Genomic DNA, 19714 nt, shown 5'->3' with positions numbered 1-19714 from the left:
AGAGACATTAGACCCTGCGCCTCATCGCCTCTGTTGTTGCTTTGGCAACAAGAGATTCAACAAGCTTTGCTTTGCTAAAAACAAAAGATAACAGCAGATGTTCCGAGGGCCCCTGTCGCAGAGATTAAATGTTCCAATATTAAACTGTGATCTGCTGTTGATCAATTAACAGCACCTTCAACATTTCATACTCCAGTTTTGACAAGAAATCGATTCAACAAAGTGTTTTGATCCTTTAAACTTCTCAGGTGTAACACCGTCAGTATTCTTCCTTAACCACTTCCTGTCTCTGAGAAAAACCTTCTCTGATTTATTGGCATTTCTTTAAACCAATCACAATCGTCTTTGGCGCCGGACAGAGCAACGGTGCCTCTGCAAAATAACCACGGAAAGGAACTTGTTTTGGTGGAACATGTGTACGTTCTAAAGTAGTTTTAGTCGTGCAACAGAAATCTCAGATTGGACAGATAGTCTAGCTAGCTATCTGGATTTACCCTGCAGAGATCTGAGGAGCAGTTAACCATGGTCCTCACAAATCCACCAGAGGTTAGAACGCCAACACAGAGACAGAGGAAGGGGACGGACACCCGGCCGAAAAGAGGTGCATCTGGCGGAATTTCCAGTGGCAATGGCGCAATCCCGGAAGTGAAACGTCGTGGGTATAGTAGACTGTCTCAAAGAGCCCATTCTAAACAAGATGCACGCCATGACACCTTTAAGTGTCCCAATATCTCTGGGGTTGTAGGAACTGATTTTGCCACATCTGGTGATTCCTGTGTTTTGTTTAAAATGACTGTCAACATCAGAGCAAACACTAACAAGGTCATTTCTATGAGGAACAAACAACTTACAACTTACAACAATTTGAATCCTAAAATTACAAATGTTAATGGGACAATTGCATCTGCTACTGTAGACTTTTAACAAAAGGTCACAAGTGAGTACACAGTGTACAAAGTAGTCTATATCCACGACGTTCCACTTCCGGGATTGCACCGTTGCCGCCGGAAATTCAACCAGATGTCCTTCTTTTCGGCCGGATGTCCGTTACCTTCCTCTTTCACTGTGTTGGCGTTCTAACCTCTGGTGGATTTGTGAGGACTATGGTTAACTGCTCCTCAGATCTCTGCAGGGTAAATCCAGACAGCTAGCTAGACTATCTGTCCAATCTGAGTTTTCTGTTGCATGACTAAAAACTACTTTTGAAGTTGCTTCCCGAGGCTATTTTGCAGCGACACCAGGTGCTCAACGCCACCCAAGACAATAGTGAGCACCTCCTCCACAACGCTGTGGAGGAAGGTCTGGCAAAGCGAGACTATGTACACAGTAACTACATGTAAGTGTACTCAGAAGAATCTGAATTGAGACACACCTCAGTCACTCTTTGCCATGTTAAGAGTCTAGCATGGCTGTAGACTCTTAGTTCTGTTTTCATTCATTAATCTCACTGTCTAAGCACTTTGAATTGTCTTGTGCATGGAATGCTTTGTACAAATAATCTTACCTTGTGAATATCCATCAGTGACAAACCTGCAGCTTACTGATGTGATGAAGAACTTTTGGTTACTGCTCACATTTTTCAGTTAGCTCTCACAGTCTTGTGGAATATACAGACGTATTCAGATAAGGAAAGTGCCTGTCCTGCCGCTCCAGACTTGTCAAACCACACTTAAAAACACAGGCACTTGAAGTTGCCACTCATTTATCTTCTGTGAGCAAAGCAGGCAAACACAAAAGGCTCTGCTGGCGTCTTAGTTCTAATGAGCCTAAATGGGTCTAAATGTCAGGGAACAAGAGCAGCTGCTGCAGCCTGGCAGGCCGCTGTCATACTGGTAATCGTTTGCTGGCACATGCAGTCTGCCACAGAGCTGGGCAATTACGTGGGCAGACAAACTCCCTTATCTCTAATGAACACTTGCAGTCGCTTTAAAAGCTTTCACATCTGTCCTGGCAGGAAGGGTAGGGGAGTGCTAGTCGTCTCTTAACCATCATGCAGTCTCCTCTGAAGTGCTTTAGCAATTTGTCTTTTTTTAGAGAATGTGGGCAAAAAGTTGATCATTACTGTGAAGGGGGTTTTGAAAAGGTGGTTTGTTTTCCACCTTTTAAAACGTTTGGTCGCCAAAGTGTTCTCTAAATTATAGGCTTTTGGTCAAACAATCTTGGGTTGTTTAAAGTTGCCCTTTTAACATCCCAATTGCTCTCACAACACTTCTATTGGATCAACCTGTGGCAATGATATAGCACTTTCTCTCACTGACACAGAACAATCATCTAGTGCAATGTGTCAAACTCAAGGCCCACGGGCCAAATGTGGCCCCTCGCAGATTTTGATCCAGCCTGCATATCAGTTAAGGTTCAGAACGAGTTTCGGCACACCAAATTTTTGTCACTGTTTCTGAAGTTTTTGTCACTTTTGCCGATGCATTTTGGTGCTTTTTTAACCGTTTTTTTTTTTTTGCACTTTTTCTGATGAATTTGGTTGCTTTTTTAACCTTTTTTGGCACTTTTTCCATGATGGCTGAGTTACTTTTTCTGACTTTTTTAGGGCTTTACTTCGACCAAACTGTAAGTGAGAAGACTATATGACACATACAATAATACACTCAAAGATATCTGACTTTTTCTAAATAAAAGCACGTCAATAATCTACATGCTTTGCCCTTGATGTGATTCTCATTTTCCAGTGTGGCCCTTAGGGGCCCTATTTTAATAATCTAGTACATGGCGTGAAGCGCGTTTAGGGCGTGTACAAATCCACTTTTGCTAGTTTGACGGCGGAGAAAAGGGTCCGTGTGCCGGGCGCATGGTTCTAAAGAGTTGTACTTAGTGTCTTCATTAATCATAGGTGTGTTTTGGGCGTAACATGTAATCAACCAATCAGAGATCATCTCCCATTCCCTTTAAAAGCCAGGCGCGTTTGGACCTTGGAGCATTGCTATTATGATAGAGGATTTGCACCGTAATATTATTATTTGTAATCTTCTGCATGTGTGTGTGCTGCTGTGTGTCCGTGTGTGTATAACAAGCATAGGCACGAGCCTAGGAGCATTTTACTAATGCTCCGTTAAAATAACAATGAAATGCTGTGTTATTGACTTTAGACCAGGTTTTCGTTTCGTCCAGGTGAGCTACCCAGGCGCCCAAGACCCTGAGCAATTTTTCTGTAGAAAAATAATGACTGACCTTCCTTCAGCAATCGTTCCTTTTACCCATAGCCACAAAACAGGCCCACACTTCTCATTGGACTTCGCAGCAACCAACATCCCCATATGAGGTCACTCAAACTCCTCATGCTCTTTCAATTAATTAGATAAACTGTTAAAGTAACTATTAAAGTACTAGATTAAAATAGGAGTATAAGAGATAAAACAAAAGTGATACATTCCCCCCTTTGTAAGATTTAAATTTACACACCTGTATGCCATAATAGTTTTGAAATACACGAACAACAGGGTAAAAAGTCTTAAAAAATGTAAAATTTCAATATCAAAATGTTAGGCCTTAAAAAGTCTTAAATTCACTGAAGTATTGTGTTCTTAATTTTCCTACGTCCATGCAACGCTACCTCTTATGCTCTTTTTTTTAATTATTTTGTGGTGTTGTAGTTCTTTCTTTGCTAGTCCAAATATAATTTCGCTGTATTACGACTACAAATGAGACCAACATGTAACTTCTGTTGCAGCCAATCAGCTTTGGTGTTATTGCCGCGAGTCTCTTTCAGATTGTACCACAGACATAAAACAGATTTTATTCTTCAGCTATGGGGAAGTGTAAGTTTAACAATACTTGGCTTGAAAAAGAAGAATACTTTTCCTAAACCCAACTGTCCCGTTCTTCTTTACCTAAACCCAACTGTCCAGTTTAGGGATGTCCAGATCTGATCACATGATCGGAAATCGGGCCCGATCACGTGGTTTCAGACTCGATTGGAATCGGACGTTACCTCCCGATCAGGACTCGGATATATATGTATATATATTCTCATTATTTTTTAACACATCTATAGTTATGCGGTGGCACAGAGTTAGACCCTTTTGACTCCACACAGAAACAGCAACCCATGCGGCATGACATCACTTTGTTGCAGAGACACTATTGGTTAAATGCCGGCAAAGTAGAACACGGAAGCAGCTTGAAGCTTTGACATGTGGCCGGAGGAGCCTGGGATTGATCCGCCAACCTTGTGGTTGAGGGGCAACCACTCTACTTCCGAGCCACATCTAGTCCCGACCCAGCGCATTTAGATGAAGCGTGTTTAGGTATGATGCTAAAGGAGACTTTTAGCGTCAATAACAACGCCAAAGGCACCTGACCAAGCATCCGTATGTTACACGATGGGAGTGAGAATGTGTTGTTTCATCCTATCCGAGGGAAATATCTGTCTCTTTAGCTTCTAAATGCTCCACTATGTTCACCAGCTAGTCTCTAACTGTGTCTGTTTGCTGCTGAGCAGGTAGTGTTTAGTGGCTTTATCAGAGCTTTTTCACTGAAACCAGGTGGATGAGAGCGGAGAGACAGTGAACCAGAACAAGCATCACACAAGGCCATCTCATACATTGTTATTATGCCATTTGTTAAGTTAGTGCAGCTTTAAAATCCAGGCAAATAAACCAAAACTATCTGCAAGACCCTAGGGCGTAACTTTGGGTTCAATATTGGGGGGGGGGATTTGAGATCTCCACTTTTGAGCAATATTGAAATTTTGAGCAACAAACACTTAGTTGTTCTGCATTCTGGTGAATTTTTCTGCAACAATTTATGGTTATTTATGTAAAGGAAATTATTTAAGCTTTTTTTTTTTGGGGGGGGGGGGGGGGGGGTTGCACTGGCCAGTTTTGATTATTACTGTAAATTACGCAAATGGCAAGATCAAATAACACTCAAGAAAAGTGAGAAAACATGTTCTTAATTGTTAGTTTTGGTGAACTGACCCTTTAAAGAACAAACCTCTAATTAAAATATACTCACAGTCTAATCAGGCTGCCAGTCTTATCTGATGCATGGGAGATAAGGTATTGATTTCTAACAACACTGTTTGTGTTCATTTATTCCTCCACCACCTCCTCATTAAGCTTATCCTGACACACACAGTCGCTAACAATGCTTTCTTTTCCCTTTAAACCTCAATTCCTATCAGCATGCAAGACACTTGAGAATACACACTTGACAAACAGACAAACAGAGAGAAAAGAGAAAACACATTTGCAGAGCTCGGCTATGACTGGTCCCATCTATGTGCCTTACAAATTGCATCAGCTGAGATCATTAGCATGAATCAGTGTGGAAGCCTGACACAGCATTATGAAAGGCTGCAGAAAGGCTGAAAAGAGGACCATTATATGGAAGCTCAGAGCAGGCCTATCTCTGGCACACACGCACTGCCGCTGTACGCCGCACTGTCACAAGATGAGCTGTTGCCAGTCAGCAGAGGAGCGTGGAGGCGGCGAGGAGACAGAGAGCGGGTGGTGTTTATTCTCCATGAAGGCGGTGCAGCCCCGACTGAAGGCCGGGCTGGTGCTGGTGACAGCGCAGCGTGATTGACTGCACAGAAATGATCACAGAGAACAGAATAAGCCCGGCGCTATCGCATGCCACCGTCACCCTGTGTGGAGGAATACGCATGTCACCGAGTCTGACGGACTGTCTGAGCAAATGTTGCGGGCCAGTCTGAGATAGCGAGGGATTACATTTTTCTTATTAAAGCTGCACGAGGCAGCCTGGAAGGTTGGCAAGCTGTGTACATCAAGAGGTCATATTATATGGTGTGATGTCAGTAAACTACACATAGCACACTCACACTAACACTGTCGGCTGTACACCGGAGGTCACACATTGGTTAGTCTCTTATTGCCAGACCTTCCTCTACAGCGATGCGGAGGAGGGTCTGGCTAGTCCACACAGCATTCCTGGATGGGAGAGCTCTGGTTTATTGGCATTTGGCATCTTGGGTGGTCCTAAGCTCCGGACAGAGCCATGGTGCCGCTGCAAAATAGTCTCGGGAAGGAACTTGTTTTGGTGGAACGTATGTACGGTCAAAAGTAGTTTTAGTCGTTCAACAGAAAACTCAGATTGGACAGATAGTCTAGCTAGCTGTCTGGATTTACCCTGCAGAGATCTGAGGAGCAGTTAACCATAGTCCTCACAAATCCACCGGAGGTTAGAACGCCATCACAAAGAAAGAGGAAGGTAATGGACATCCGGCCAAAGAGCAGCGCAATCCCGGAAGTGAAAGGTCATGGATATAGACTACACATTGGTTTAACATCTATGTTCCAACATGCATACAGAGCTGGTCACTCAACTGGAACCGCTATGTTACAAATGTCTGATAGCTGGCTGACATCAATTGACCGGTCGATGCTTGTGGGCACAGTTATGCTAAATTTCAGTGCTGCTTTTGATGTGATGGATCATGATCTCTTAATTGGTAAACTTAGCTGTTATGGTTTTAAACACTCAGCTATTTTGTGGCTAGGTAGTTACTTGTCAGGTAGAACACAGAGTATATTACAATGGCACTTTTTCAAATAGCAAGGTATTAGACTGTGGCGTTCCACAGGGGAGTTGCCTAGGGCCCCTTCTTTTTGCAGTTTTTACCAATGATCTGCCACTTGCAATTGGACAAGCAAGTTTAACAATGTATGCTGATGATACTACCCTCCATTATGCTGCATCTACATGTTCTGAGCTTAATCAGGTTCTATCTAGGGAGCTCAACATGGTACTAAATTGGATAAAATCAAACAAACTTGAGCTAAATGCATCAAAAACAGTCTGTATGGTATTTGGCTCTAAATATAAATTAGCACAGGGGCCTAAATTGAATCTTGAAGTTGCAGGCCAACCTATAAAACAAGTAAATAAAGTTAAGCTTTTAGGACTATGGCTTGATAGTGCATTGTCGTGGTCTGATCACATTGACTATATGGTTACTATGATGGGAAGAGCAGTTGCCACTACAAGGAAATGCTCACCATTGCTATCATCTTCTTTATTAAGGCAAATTGTTTGCTCTTTAGTTCTATATCACTTAGATTATTGCTCAGTAATCTGGTCATCCGCTTCAAAAACCCAAATTAGAAAACTTCAAGTAGCACAAAATAAAGCTGTAAGACTTGTTTTAAAGTGTAATTTTAGGTCCAATGTAGTTAAAATGCATGAATGTCTTAAATGGTTGAGTGTTGAAAAAAGATTATTAGCCAATGTGCTTACTTTGTTGCACTCTTCAAAGTCAGACACCATCATTTATTTTTGATAACATAACATACAGTTCAGATATCCACACTTATTTAACAAGAGGAGCCAGTAGGGGGCAGATGATGTCACCTTTACCAAAATCCAACAACTTGAAAAAAACTTTTGTTTACAGAGCAAGTTCTTTGTGGAATAAAATCCCTAGTAACATTCGTTTTATCACAGGAAAGAACCATTTTAAAAAGAAAGTCAAATCTTACCTTCATTTAAATTACTTATTATGAGGTTTCTGATTGTGTGTCTTTGTTAATGTAAGCATGTTAGCCATGTAATATATTGTAATATATAACTTTGTTTTCACGATATTTCTCTATTTGCTTGGTTTGTTATTGTTTTTATTTAATTATATGTGTAATTTTTTGTTTTTGTTACTTAGTTTTGTTGGCAGATATTGTTGCATGTATTTTATTTTATTTTTTATATATTTTTTTTTTAATTTCTTTTTGTATATGTTAGGAAATGTTTCAGTATTGTTTGATTAAATGTAGTGTTGGACCCGAGGAAGACTAGCTGGTCGTCAAGGTGTCAGCTAATGGGGATCCTTAATAAACTAAACTAAACATCAGTCAGTTGTGCTTTCAAAAAGCAGATTGGTCACTCGCTGCTGTTGAAAAGACTATTTGACTTCTTCGGTTTGCCACCTACTGTATAGTATATATAGTATATATCAACGACAATTTACCAGATAGTAAGGCTGAAACGATTCCTCGAATAACTCAAATAATTCGATTACAAAAAATCCTCGAAGCAAAATTCTTTGCCTCGAAGCTTCGTTCCCGAAAATTAAGTAAAAAGCGATCTAATTCATCTACATTTCATAACCATTACAATTTTATTCCAAAACATCTACATCAAAATCTTGATATTATTCTAAATGAAGTAAATTGGTCTGAATTGTTTTCTGATAATGATATTGAAACCAATTCCCAGATACTTAACGCTAAAATTAGAGATGTTATGGAACCTTTTATAAAAAGAGGAAAAGGTAAAAAAAGGGGAAATCATCTACCCTGGCTGAATAATCACTGCAAAATACTTATGAAAGAAAGAGACATCTTACTTAAAGTGTTTTTTAAAATCTGGTCTTACCATTGATAGGCAAAGATTTACTTCCCTGAGAAATAAAACAACTCAAACCCTACGTAAAGCCAAGGCAAATTTTTTCTTGGATGTCATTACAAGTGCAAATGGAAATGGCAAACTAATATGGTAAAATATTAATAAACTAATTGGAAAGCAAAATAAAATGGATAATGATAGATTGGAAATAAAAGTTAACAACGACCTGATAAATAATCCAAAAGAATTAGCAACAGAATTCAATAATTTCTTTATTAACTCTGTTAATGAAATAACACAAATGTTTAGTCCCTCAGAGATAGCTCGTAAGCCTATTAATCCTGGACAGCCGGTTTTCAGGTTAGAGCAAATAACTGATCTGGAAGTGGCTAACATTATTAATTCTATGAAACCCTCAAAGGCCAAAGATGCGTATGGCCTTGACACACATTTTTCAAAAATACACAAAGATGTGCTGGTATGCCCGATAACACATCTGATAAATCTATCAATTAAAATGGCAGTTGTTCCATCAGAATGGAAGGTGGCTATAGTCTCACCAATTTTTAAATCAGGAGACAAAACAAACATTTCCAAAGTGGATCGCCAAGCTGCTGAATAAACACCTCAGCCACGGCCATCCTCTCCTGCATCCCATGCAATTTGGGTTTCGCCAGTACCACTCCACAGAGACGGCAAATTGTGTATTCATAGAAACAGTGAAATCCTTGCTTGATAAAACCATCTGTGTTGGTGCAGTCTTTTTGGATTTAAAGAAGGCGTTCGATACAGTAGATCATCGAGCCCTTCTGTCTAAACTGACTCACTTCAACTTTGCAGAAGATGCGCTAGTTTGGTTTCAATCTTACTTGTCCAACAGAAGACAATCTGTGAGTGTTAGTGGCACTAAGTCGTCTTACCTTGAATGTTCAGCAGGGGTCCCACAAGGCTCTATTTTGGGACCAGTATTGTTCTCTGTATATATAAATGATTTGCCAAATGTTTGTCAAAAAGTCTATTTTCAAATGTATGCTGATGATGCGGTTATTTTTACACCTGCTAAAAGCACACAGGAATCATCATCCATCCTTACATCAGCACTGGAGAATATACAGCATTGGCTGCTTAAATCCTGCCTATTACTGAACAAAAAGAAAACTGTTGCTATGACTTTCACAAAAAAAACCATAAAACTGGAGCGGTCCAATGTGTTCCTGGGGGGAGTGGAACTTGACATTGTAGAGGAGTTCAAGTACCTCGGTGTCACACTGGACCCAACACTTTCATTTAAAAAACACATCAACCTTACAGCGAATAGAATCAAATTCAATTTACAAAATTTTAAATAAATCAGACCATCAATGACAACTACTTCTACTAAAATGTTTCTACATTCAATGATATTCTCACATATAGATTACTGCATCACAACCTGGTCACTCACTGGAAATACAATTTTAAAACCCTTAGAAATGTTATTCAAAAAATCTATAAAAATACTTGATCAAAAACCTTTGTCATTCCATCAGTGTAATATTTTGGGAAAATACAATATGCTCAACTTTGAAAATTGTAGTCATTTTAAAAATAGCTGTTTGATTTATAAAGTTTTTCATGGACTGGCCCCACCTTCACTTTCTACATACATTAAACCAAGGTCTGACAGAGGTTGTTGTACCAGAGCTTCATTTAGAGGAGATATAGAGATCCCGCATAGAAAAACTGCCTTTGGACAAACTGTTCTGTCTATCAGAGGAGGACATTTTTGGAACAACAAACATTAGAGAATGTCCAACTTACTGCACATTTAAAAAGCACCTTAAACACCATCTTAAAAGTTCCCAGTTATGTCATCATTTTGACTAATTTTATTGATGTAATGTAATCTGCCTGAATGTGAGCTAATGTGTTTCATGTTTGATATTGTATATTGTCATATTCTTTTGTGTTGTATTATTTTGTATGTTGTTGTCTTCCTGCCTCGGGACTACAGGTGAAAATTAGCATTTATGCTATAACCGGGCTCATTTACAGTCTTTACAGAAATGTTAGATTGTTCATTAATGTGTACTGTCCCGAATAAATAAATAAATAAAAAAAAATAAAAAAAAATAAAAATAAAATCAATGTAATTAAGGTTGTACAGCTCACTGTGTTTCCGCACGGAGGATAATTACTAGCGCACACAACCGGTTGATGCTTCTGTGGACACAAGACCGTTTATATTCTGTCTATGCACGAGACTGACAGCCCAGATTACAAATGAACAAAGACGAAAATAGCGAGGGTCTAAGAGAAGAGACAGGCGAGAGAAAACGACAGAAAGTTTGGGATCATTTTAAGCTGCAAACATGCTACTACATCATCTCTGTAGAAAACATCCAGTGTACTCATTCATTCCACGGAGCGAACCAGACACAAGGTAGCTAACTAACGTCTGCTGCTCTCGTCCACTGCGCTGTTTTACACAACTAGCCTACAACATGCTACTCTGCAAATAGCCATGTTTTACCAACAAGCTAAAACGAGAGCTGTTGGTTTGTAGTCTAACTGTTTATTAGTTTGCTACTAATCTTTGGAGACTTAGCTGCTGCCGGAGACAAACCGGCTCCTCCCCCCAGCATGGCGTCATCATGCCGGTGATGTCTGCATTCTTTATTCTTTCTCCTCACTGTGTATTAGCCTTCTGAAAATGTGTCCCCCAGAACAGTGTAGTTGAATAGCCCTGCTGTAAGCTTTGTACAGTCACATTTACCCTCTGGTTAGTGAACAGCTCTTTTGCATATCCAGTTCAAAGAGCCAGAGGCAAGAAGGGGAAGGGGGTGAAAAAAATTAACATTTGGGCCACCAAAAATGTACTTGGAATTTGGCAATAAAAAAATGTTGCTTTTTTAAAAAAGACAGGTTTCCTTTTTTTAGTACACAGCAATAATAAATATTTACTATTGCTGTTTACTAAGTATTTCTTATCCGATTACTCGATTAATTGATGGAATAATCGGTAGAATACTCGATTACTAAAATAATCAATAGCTGCAGCCCTACCAGATAGTTCCAGTGCCGCAAGAAGTTCCTGACTTTCTCCTCTCTGTGTTAACTTTAAACTCTGGTTGGATTGAGCAACATTAACCGGAACCTCTGAGCAACGTTACAGGCTGAAAATGGCAAGTTTTAAGGAATATTTGGATCTTGCAACATGGCAGGCCTGCTGGGTTTATTTGGGGAATGATTGTAAAGATTTACAAAGAATATGTTTACGCGTTTCGTCTCTAACTGGGACGTTTTGGGACCGATGGGTGGGATTGCTGTGTAAGATGTACACACAGCAATATACTGGTAAGAGCAAATGACGTTGAACCATGTATCCAGCTAATTTAAATAGCTCACATTACTATATTGTGTCACTAGTTAACTTCATTTAATATTGTATGTGGTGTTTTCTTTTGCGGGGTGCAAATGTTCCACTAAAACAAGTTCCTTCCCGAGACTATTTTGAAGAGCCATGCTCACTGCGTCCAGAGCTTACATGTAGGGCCGTCCAAGACGATTGTGGTAGGTTTAAAGAAATGCAAAGAACCCCTGACCGTTTTTTCTCCTATGGCCAGACAATCTGTTGGCTGTGGAGTTAGGTCTGGCAATGCGAGACGACAAACTGAATGACTGTTACTGGAGAGGGGTCAGGGTCCTGTAGCAGAAACTTCCACAGAGGCGGTTTTGAGTGCTTTGGTAGGTGTTTATATGTCTGTATGTCTGTTTGTGGACAGATTTGTGGATTTTGTCACTGCGATAGCGTCACAACCATGCAAGAGGCAGTCACGAGGGGGCTGGTGTGATCCCTACGCAAGATGATCTCTAGTTGATTTATTTCAATTGATTTAATAATGAAACTCTTTATCAATAATTTACTTTACTTACTTTTTTAGGATTGTATATGAGAGTAGATGTCATTTGATGTCATGAGGCCAAATAGCATCCTATGTTGAAACTTAGTTGGCAAAAAACTGACTTACTGAGTTACTGTGTGTCAGTGTGACCAGAGATGTACAGTAATTGTCAGTCTTTGTGAGGAAGAAATCTGTTATGGTCAAACAATTAAATGGATGGTCATGTTAAAGGGATATTTCACTGTTGGAAAGATGACTATATCTTTAAATTGGGCCACTTATGTAGTAGAAATGTGAATTTATTTTAGAAATTGGTGGCTTCTAGGCCGAGAAAAACCAGAAAATGTGTTTTTGGCTCATGTGGATGAAAGACACCAAATCCCAGAATGCACTTGCTTCGCTGCTTTAGCGTCTACTCCTAAGCCACGCCTAGCGTTTACAGACAGACAGACAGTGAGGCAACGTTCAACTCAAGTGTGTTTTATTGTCATTTCAACCATATATACGAAACAACGTTTCACGTGGCTCAAGTGGTTACACAATTTAAAATAAATAAAAACGACATTATCTAAAAACTACATATGAAACAGGCTACATTTAGTGCACACACATATGCTCTGTAAAGTTCAGCTGACACATAGCTACTAGCATTAGCGCTTGGTGGGCTGTAAACACAGAGTATAAACTTATATATTTGCGTGGAATGTAGAATGGTCGGCATTTAACAGTCACAAACTCCACCAGCAGTTAGCAGTTAGTTGGATACAAGCACCAGTCCGTGTTAGAACAGCCCACCTCCACTAGTCTTACCCGGCGATAGCTGTTGTTCAGCCATGTTTCCACAACAACAAAAACACAGCAGTCTCTGAACTCGCGTTGGGAGTTTCGTTGAAGTTAGATGTAGTCCAGTTTGTTGTCTAATGAGCGGACACTTGCAAGCAGGATTGATGGGTGGAACAGGTGGCCTGCGTTAGCTTTCTACTGTCACACTCGTTCAACGTTCCCCGCTGATGATGTCCCTTTACCGGCCAGAGGCATCGAGCAACACCGCTGGACTCCATAGCAAGTGAGCGAAGCTGTGTCGAGTATTCCGTCTGTAATAAAGTGTCCTGCATATTCTCCGATCTGTACCAATGTATCCCGGTGGTACACGTGTGCGGTAGTTTGAATGCACATAATTGTTGTTCTAAAATTTCCTTCGAGATGAATAAATCTATCTATCTAAAAGTTTTCTGCTGAGAAGGGAGTAGCGAAAATTCAAGATGGCTGGAATCTTCGGAGAAAGACAACAGTCCAACCCCCTATGGGCGGGTTGAAAACATGCGGAAGTAGCTCCTAGTACTGGCTATAGTCCATTGCCTCTGGGCAAAAAATCTTCCGATGACGCAAAAATTGTCGTTATACGTCATCGGAAGATTTTTTCCAGACACACAATACAGAGATCTCTCCTCTCAGGGGACATGAGGGAGGGAATCACGGTCATTCAAAAATATTACCGTGTTTCTACTAATACAATGCTTAATGCTAAATCGGTGAAGTATCCCTTTAAAGCGTAACTCTCGCCAAAATGCAACCTAGGGTCTTTTTGTGAATGTACCTGAGTCAAACTTTAGTTTAAAAGCATAATTAGGACGGAAGGGCCAATTTTAAGATTTACCGTATCTTCGTTTTTCGGTCAAATGGCCTTTTGAATGGGAGTGCTAGGGGCACTACTATGATAGCATCAAAATCAACATTTTTAAAACACTAAGAAGGCTCGACACAACATGAGAATTTGCTTGCTGAGAACATTGTTTGTGTTCACAGAGTTTACTAAAAAGAAAGGTTTTGAACGACTTACTTCAGCAGTCGTTTCCGGGCGCTACCATCTCGCCAGTCAAAAAGTGTCGATCTCCAAATGTGAATGAACGGACTCTATAGGAGGAAATGTCATTCCTATATGAGGCTCCTTTTTCAACTACAAGGTCAATATTGTTTTTCACCAACGACAAAACAACAAATAATCCGTGCATTTATATGGAACTAAGCTTTAGGAACGACCAAAGGCTCCTGACCTTCAACAACAGTGCTCCTTGACGTGAATGTTGTCTGAATACATAAATAAGATCCTGCACTATTACATGGTCCAGCGTCATTGTTCCGGAGCACATGGAAGTCCTGCAAAAGCAACATTCAACATAATTTCTGCTCCATAAATTAGATTGAACGATCCGAGTTGGCTAATATACCTGATAGAAACAGCTCGTAAAAAAGATTCCAACCATTCACCTCAGTTACGGGGCCTTTATAAAACCACGGCAGGTCTTTGCTGATTGAACTTGCAGCCTTTTTAATCAATGGCGCTGTGATTTCAGCTAATAAATTAGAATAATGTTGACATTAAGTATTTGTCGATACAGCAGCCACTGATATTTTCCAAGATTCCACCAGAGTCTGCGAATGTTCCTTTACAAATCTTTTACAATCGACATCCAAACTAAAATTGGATTGTCTTTGCTAAATAGACTGTTCGCTCATCAGGGTCCTTTCCCCAGGCGCCACACAAGAGCAAATCAATCTCAAAGTTCAACCTTTTAACTCTTTATGGAAGCTGCCAAGTAATTGGCTGTGGTCGGTTATGAGTTGTCTACAAGCGTCTGCTTGGAGACTGACCTTCTTTTATTGGCCCAACTTTAAAAGGCCTTCACGTTGGACTGGGTCATGCTCCCATTGTAGCTGGCCAGTGGCTGGACAGACACCAGGACAGGCTGGTAAAGTTGGTTGATGGTACCACGGTGAGCTGGACGGGGCTTTGCTTGAAGGCTGTCACTTTTACAGCTGACCTTGGGCAGAGATCCTTGCAGTAATTTATGGCAAATAATGTTCTAAGGAGTCCCATTTCCAAGATTCACTGTCACTTTGCACTCAACCATCACTCTGCTTCAAAAGACAATCTGCACTTCTGACAGGGTAGTCCCATAAAAAATATTGCCAGCCACCTTGGTGTCCTATCCAATTATGTGAAGAGGGAATTAATGCTTTAAAAAGCTGCTAGTTTTTAACAGTTATTGCAATTTATGCTACCTGTTTCACGGGCACATTAAAACTCACTGACTTGAGGCATCATTACTTTCTGTGTGGGCGCCAGGATGGCAGTTAACTGATGAAATAGTTACTGAATATTCAAATCTTTCTCCGACCCGATTCCTACTGCCGGCAACATGGGGAGCTGGAGGAATGTATTATAATCATGTCTCTAGTAAGTAGGCTGAGCTTACTGTTGCTGATGACTTTGTTAAAATCCACAAACACCTCTCTCAGGTTCTGGCATTTTGTGGTCAGAGATGTGGGTGTTGTGCCAAACTGCTGTACTAAGAGGGAGCTGTGCCTCAGGGTGAAGCTCTTGATTTACAAGTTGAATCACATTCCAATGCTCTATGGACATGAGCTTTGGGGGATGACCAAAAGAATGAGGTCGCAGATACAAGCAAACCAAAACAAGTTTCGTTCACCCTAGTCTATATCCACGACGTTCCACTTCCGGGACTGCTCCGTTGCCAATAGAAATTCCACCGGATTTCACTCATTTAAGCCGGCTATCCGTTAGCTTGGGCTTTCTTTGTGTTGGCATTTTAAACTCTGGTGGATTTATGAGGACTATGGTTAACTGCTCCTCAGATCTCTACAGGGTAAATCCAGACAGCTAGCTAGACTATCTGTCCAATCTGAGTTTTCTGTTGCCCGACTAAAACAACGTTTGAACGTACACGTTCCACCAAAACAAGTTCTTTCCCAAGGCTATTTTGCAGAGGTGCCGTTGCTCCGTAAGACCCTTAGCGCCGCCCAAGATGATTGTGATTGGTTTAAAGAAATGCCAATAAACCAGAGCACGTTTTTCTCCCATCCCAGAATGCTGTGTGGACTAGCCAGACCCTCCTCAGCAGCGCTGTGGAGGAAGGTCTAGACCTAGAGACCTAGAAGTGGGACACACACTGGCTACTTGCACAGAATCGCATAATATAATGCACATCCTTTGACGACCAGAGTACATGCCGAACGTCATCGTACAACAAGAAATATTGTAGTAGTGATTTTTGCGTCGGTATCTGACACTGAGAGCCACTGACCAAGCGTCAGTATTTTACGAGTAGGGAATGAGAACAGGTTGGCTCTGCCCACACTTCCATAACACAGAGTTGGATTTAAATCAGCAAAATAGTTCTTTAAGCAACCCCAATTTTGGTCCCGACCCCATGGTTGAGAGAGTACAGGTGCTCTGACATAAAATGATCCACAGTACATCAAGATTCCCCAAATTAATCCTTTTCATTGAAACTGCTGAACTTACATAAATACATAAAGAGGAGGTTCCCATTGTATTCATAGGAGTTTGAGGTGCTATCTTTCCCTTTAGCTTTTCACCAAGAGGCAGGATTTGTATTGTCTGCACCTCCTTAAAGGAAAACGGCGACTTATTGGGACTTTAGTTTATTCACCGTATCCACTAGAGTTAAGTTAATAAAAGATAAGTCCATACATACCCTTCTCATCTCCGTGCGTGTAGTAACTCTGTCTGACGCACCCACCGCTAACCTAGCTTAGCACAGATCCTGGAGGTAACTGGCTCCATCTAGCCTACTGCTCCCAATAATAGACAAAATAACGCCAACATGTTCCTATTTACATGTTGTAATTTGTATAGTCACAGCGTGTACAAATAACAAGGTCACATGACACACAGCCATCTTCTAACCATATATAAACTGGGAACTATATTCTCAGAAGGCGAAGCACTGCTCCTTGGGCGGAGTGATTAGCGCAACACCTGAAAAGCCCCTTTGTTACTCTCCGTTCCTCACCATGGGTTTGCTTCTCGTGTGCTGCGAGCAAATCACTCCGCTCAAGTAGCAGAAGTAGCAGTGCTTCACCTTCTGAAAATATAGTTCCCAGTTTATATACGGTTAGAAGATGGCTGTGTCTCATGTGACCTTGTTATTTGTACATGCTGTGACTATACAAATTACAACATGTAAATAGGAAAATGTTGGCGTTATTTTGTCTCTTATTGGGAGCAGTAGGCTAGATGGAGCCAGTTACCTCAGGATCTGTGCTAGGCTAGGCTAGCGGTGGGTGCGCCAGACAGAGATACTACGTGCACGGAGATGAGAAGGGTATGTCTGGACTTATCTAACTCTGGGGGATACGGTGAATAAGACAAAGTCCCAATAAGTCCGCGTGTTCCCACAGGTGTTTTCTAAAAAAAAAAAAAACTTCCACGGCAGCGCAGTGGAGGAAGGTCTGGCAATGCGAGACTAGCCTGCATGTGGCGCCACACAGCTCAGGCTTTGATGAACCCATTAATATTAACAATCCAGCATACAAGGACATCTGTTTTCCTGGGGCTGTATCAGCGCTTACACAGTTACCTGATGCAAAAGGGCTAAAAGTGGACTGGTGGTGACACTGCAGTTTTTCACACCACCAACCTCTCCCCCTTTTCTCTCTCTCTCTCTCTCTCTCTCTCTCTTTCTCTCTCTCTCTCTCTCTTTCTTTCTCTCTCTCTCTCTCTCTCTCTCTCTCTCTCTCTCTCTCTCTCTCTCTTTCTTTCTCTCTCTCTCTCTCTCTCTCTCTCTCTCTCTCTTTCTCTCTCTCTTTCTCTCTCTCTCTCTCTTTCTCTCTCTCTTTCTCTCTCTCTCTCTCTTTCTCTCTCTCTCTCTCTGAGCGACTGGCTCGGCCCGATGCCAGGTCATGTTATAAATTAATGCATTAGCAGTCTTGGTTTGGCTCCCGTGGCCTGATAAAAACAGGTTGCAGAAGAGCGAGATCCCCGCAGCTGTGGAGGTAGGATAAGCGCGTGTGGACACCAGAGCTATTTGTCATTGTTAATTATTTTACTGCTATAGCCCACAAAAGACAGCCAAACTGATTAACAAACACAACTGGGAGAGCAGCAGGGGACATTGTGGACGCATTAACACAGGGGATTGTTTTGGGAGTTCTTGGGAAAGAGTTTGACTTTGTGAGGTAAAGATTCAAATACAAAACACATGTAGTTTATAAAATCTGATATTTTATTATAAATGAAACCAACAATATAACGGCCTGAAGTCCAGCTGAAATGATTAGAATATTAAACGAACAACTGTTTGGGTCCTTTCCAGTTAGTAAAATGGGAGGATTTTTCTGCATTGAGTACTTTTACATTTAATACTTTAAGTACATTTTCCTGATGACACTTACATACTTTTATTTAAGTAACATTCAAGACTTTGACTTGTAACAGAGTACTTTTACAGTGTGGTATTAGTACTTTTACTTAAGTAAAGGATCTGAATACTTCTTCCACCGCTGCCACTCCCTCTGTCATCGTGCTGCTTCAGTCTCAGTGATCCTAAAGTTGAGCCATGGGAGAAGGCTCTTTAGGAACACAACTGGCCACTCAGACTAAAAGATAAAGAGAGCAAGTGCAGAGGTTGACATACAATACCAGGGACGTACTGGGGCTAAAAAACAGCCCTGGACTTTCTCCCAAATAGGCCCATCATCCGGCCATTCGCCCCTAGCCGTGCGTGACAGACACTAGCCAGGATGTCCTGATACTATGCCACGATACTGTAGCCTATCAGACAAGGTATTCACAGCAAGTAACATCTCAAAACCAATGATGATAATTGGGCTTGTGTTTATTAATGAAGCCTCAGCTTCAAATAAAAACAAAAACATTTACAATGCCATTACATCTGCATTGAAAATAAAATACAAATAATGAAATGTCACTGGCTACAGAAACCCCAAATTACACAAACTTGTAATTATAAAACAGTACAGAGTATTACTGGCAACACTTTCAGAGATAAAGTAGGCTACTGCTGTACCTGAACATGAGGATTAGATATTCTGTAGGCCTATACCAAAACTACACTGAGAGTGTTAGTTACTACTATAACTTATAACTATTCAAATATAATGTAAATGTATATAATGTGTTGCTTTGTGTTAAACAATTTGCATTGAATAACCTACAGTATTTAATATTCTGTCAATGTCATATTACACTTTTGATTCATATTAAGGCTGTGAAATGATGAAAGTGACTAGGCCCTATCAATTTTGTCTGTTTCTCTTTGCCAGTTCCACAATAGTAAATGCAAATATGAAAGACAAGGAAAAACTGCACTCTGATGGAGGACAGACAGAAAGTGCAAGCTAAGATTTTTTGGTTAGACTTTTGGTTAAATTTGGTGAATTATTTAGCCCCCTTCTCTGTTTGTTAGCACGTTTAGAATGGTACCAATGCATGCCTGTTGTTTTCCTGTTTAATACCCTAGTCTTCATCCTAGCAGCAGAAGTGAGCTCACTACAACCTCTCATATACAACCAAGTGAAATCACGGTCAACCCGCGATTCATTTCTAACGCGTTTAATGTTTCAACAGAACAGAAATGATTAAACACGTTAAGTTTGACAGCACTAAATGGCACGATAATTTTCATAATCATGATGCACAACCATGTTGATAGCTGACTATGCAATTCAGT

General features: G+C 40.7%; 1 protein-coding gene and 1 long non-coding RNA gene across 4 annotated transcripts in view; one reads left to right on the top strand and one right to left on the bottom strand.

Annotated features, from left to right (window-relative positions):
* Positions 1-19714, top strand: part of LOC116040360 (heparan sulfate glucosamine 3-O-sulfotransferase 5) — a 125916-nt gene that overhangs the window by 42330 nt on the left and 63872 nt on the right. The gene's annotated exons all lie outside the window — the stretch shown is intronic.
* LOC116040370 lies at positions 1016-18865 on the bottom strand. Its single transcript, XR_004102652.2, has 4 exons — positions 18664-18865; positions 15620-15624; positions 12625-12626; positions 1016-1028 (listed from the first exon to the last, which is right to left on the bottom strand). It is a non-coding gene; the product is annotated as an uncharacterized LOC116040370 (long non-coding RNA).

Source organism: Sander lucioperca, chromosome 19, assembly GCF_008315115.2.
Source record: "Sander lucioperca isolate FBNREF2018 chromosome 19, SLUC_FBN_1.2, whole genome shotgun sequence".
Classification (NCBI taxonomy): Eukaryota; Metazoa; Chordata; class Actinopteri; order Perciformes; family Percidae; genus Sander; species Sander lucioperca.
Note: the sequence above shows the minus strand (reverse complement) of the source record. Positions and strands in the feature narration are given on the sequence as shown.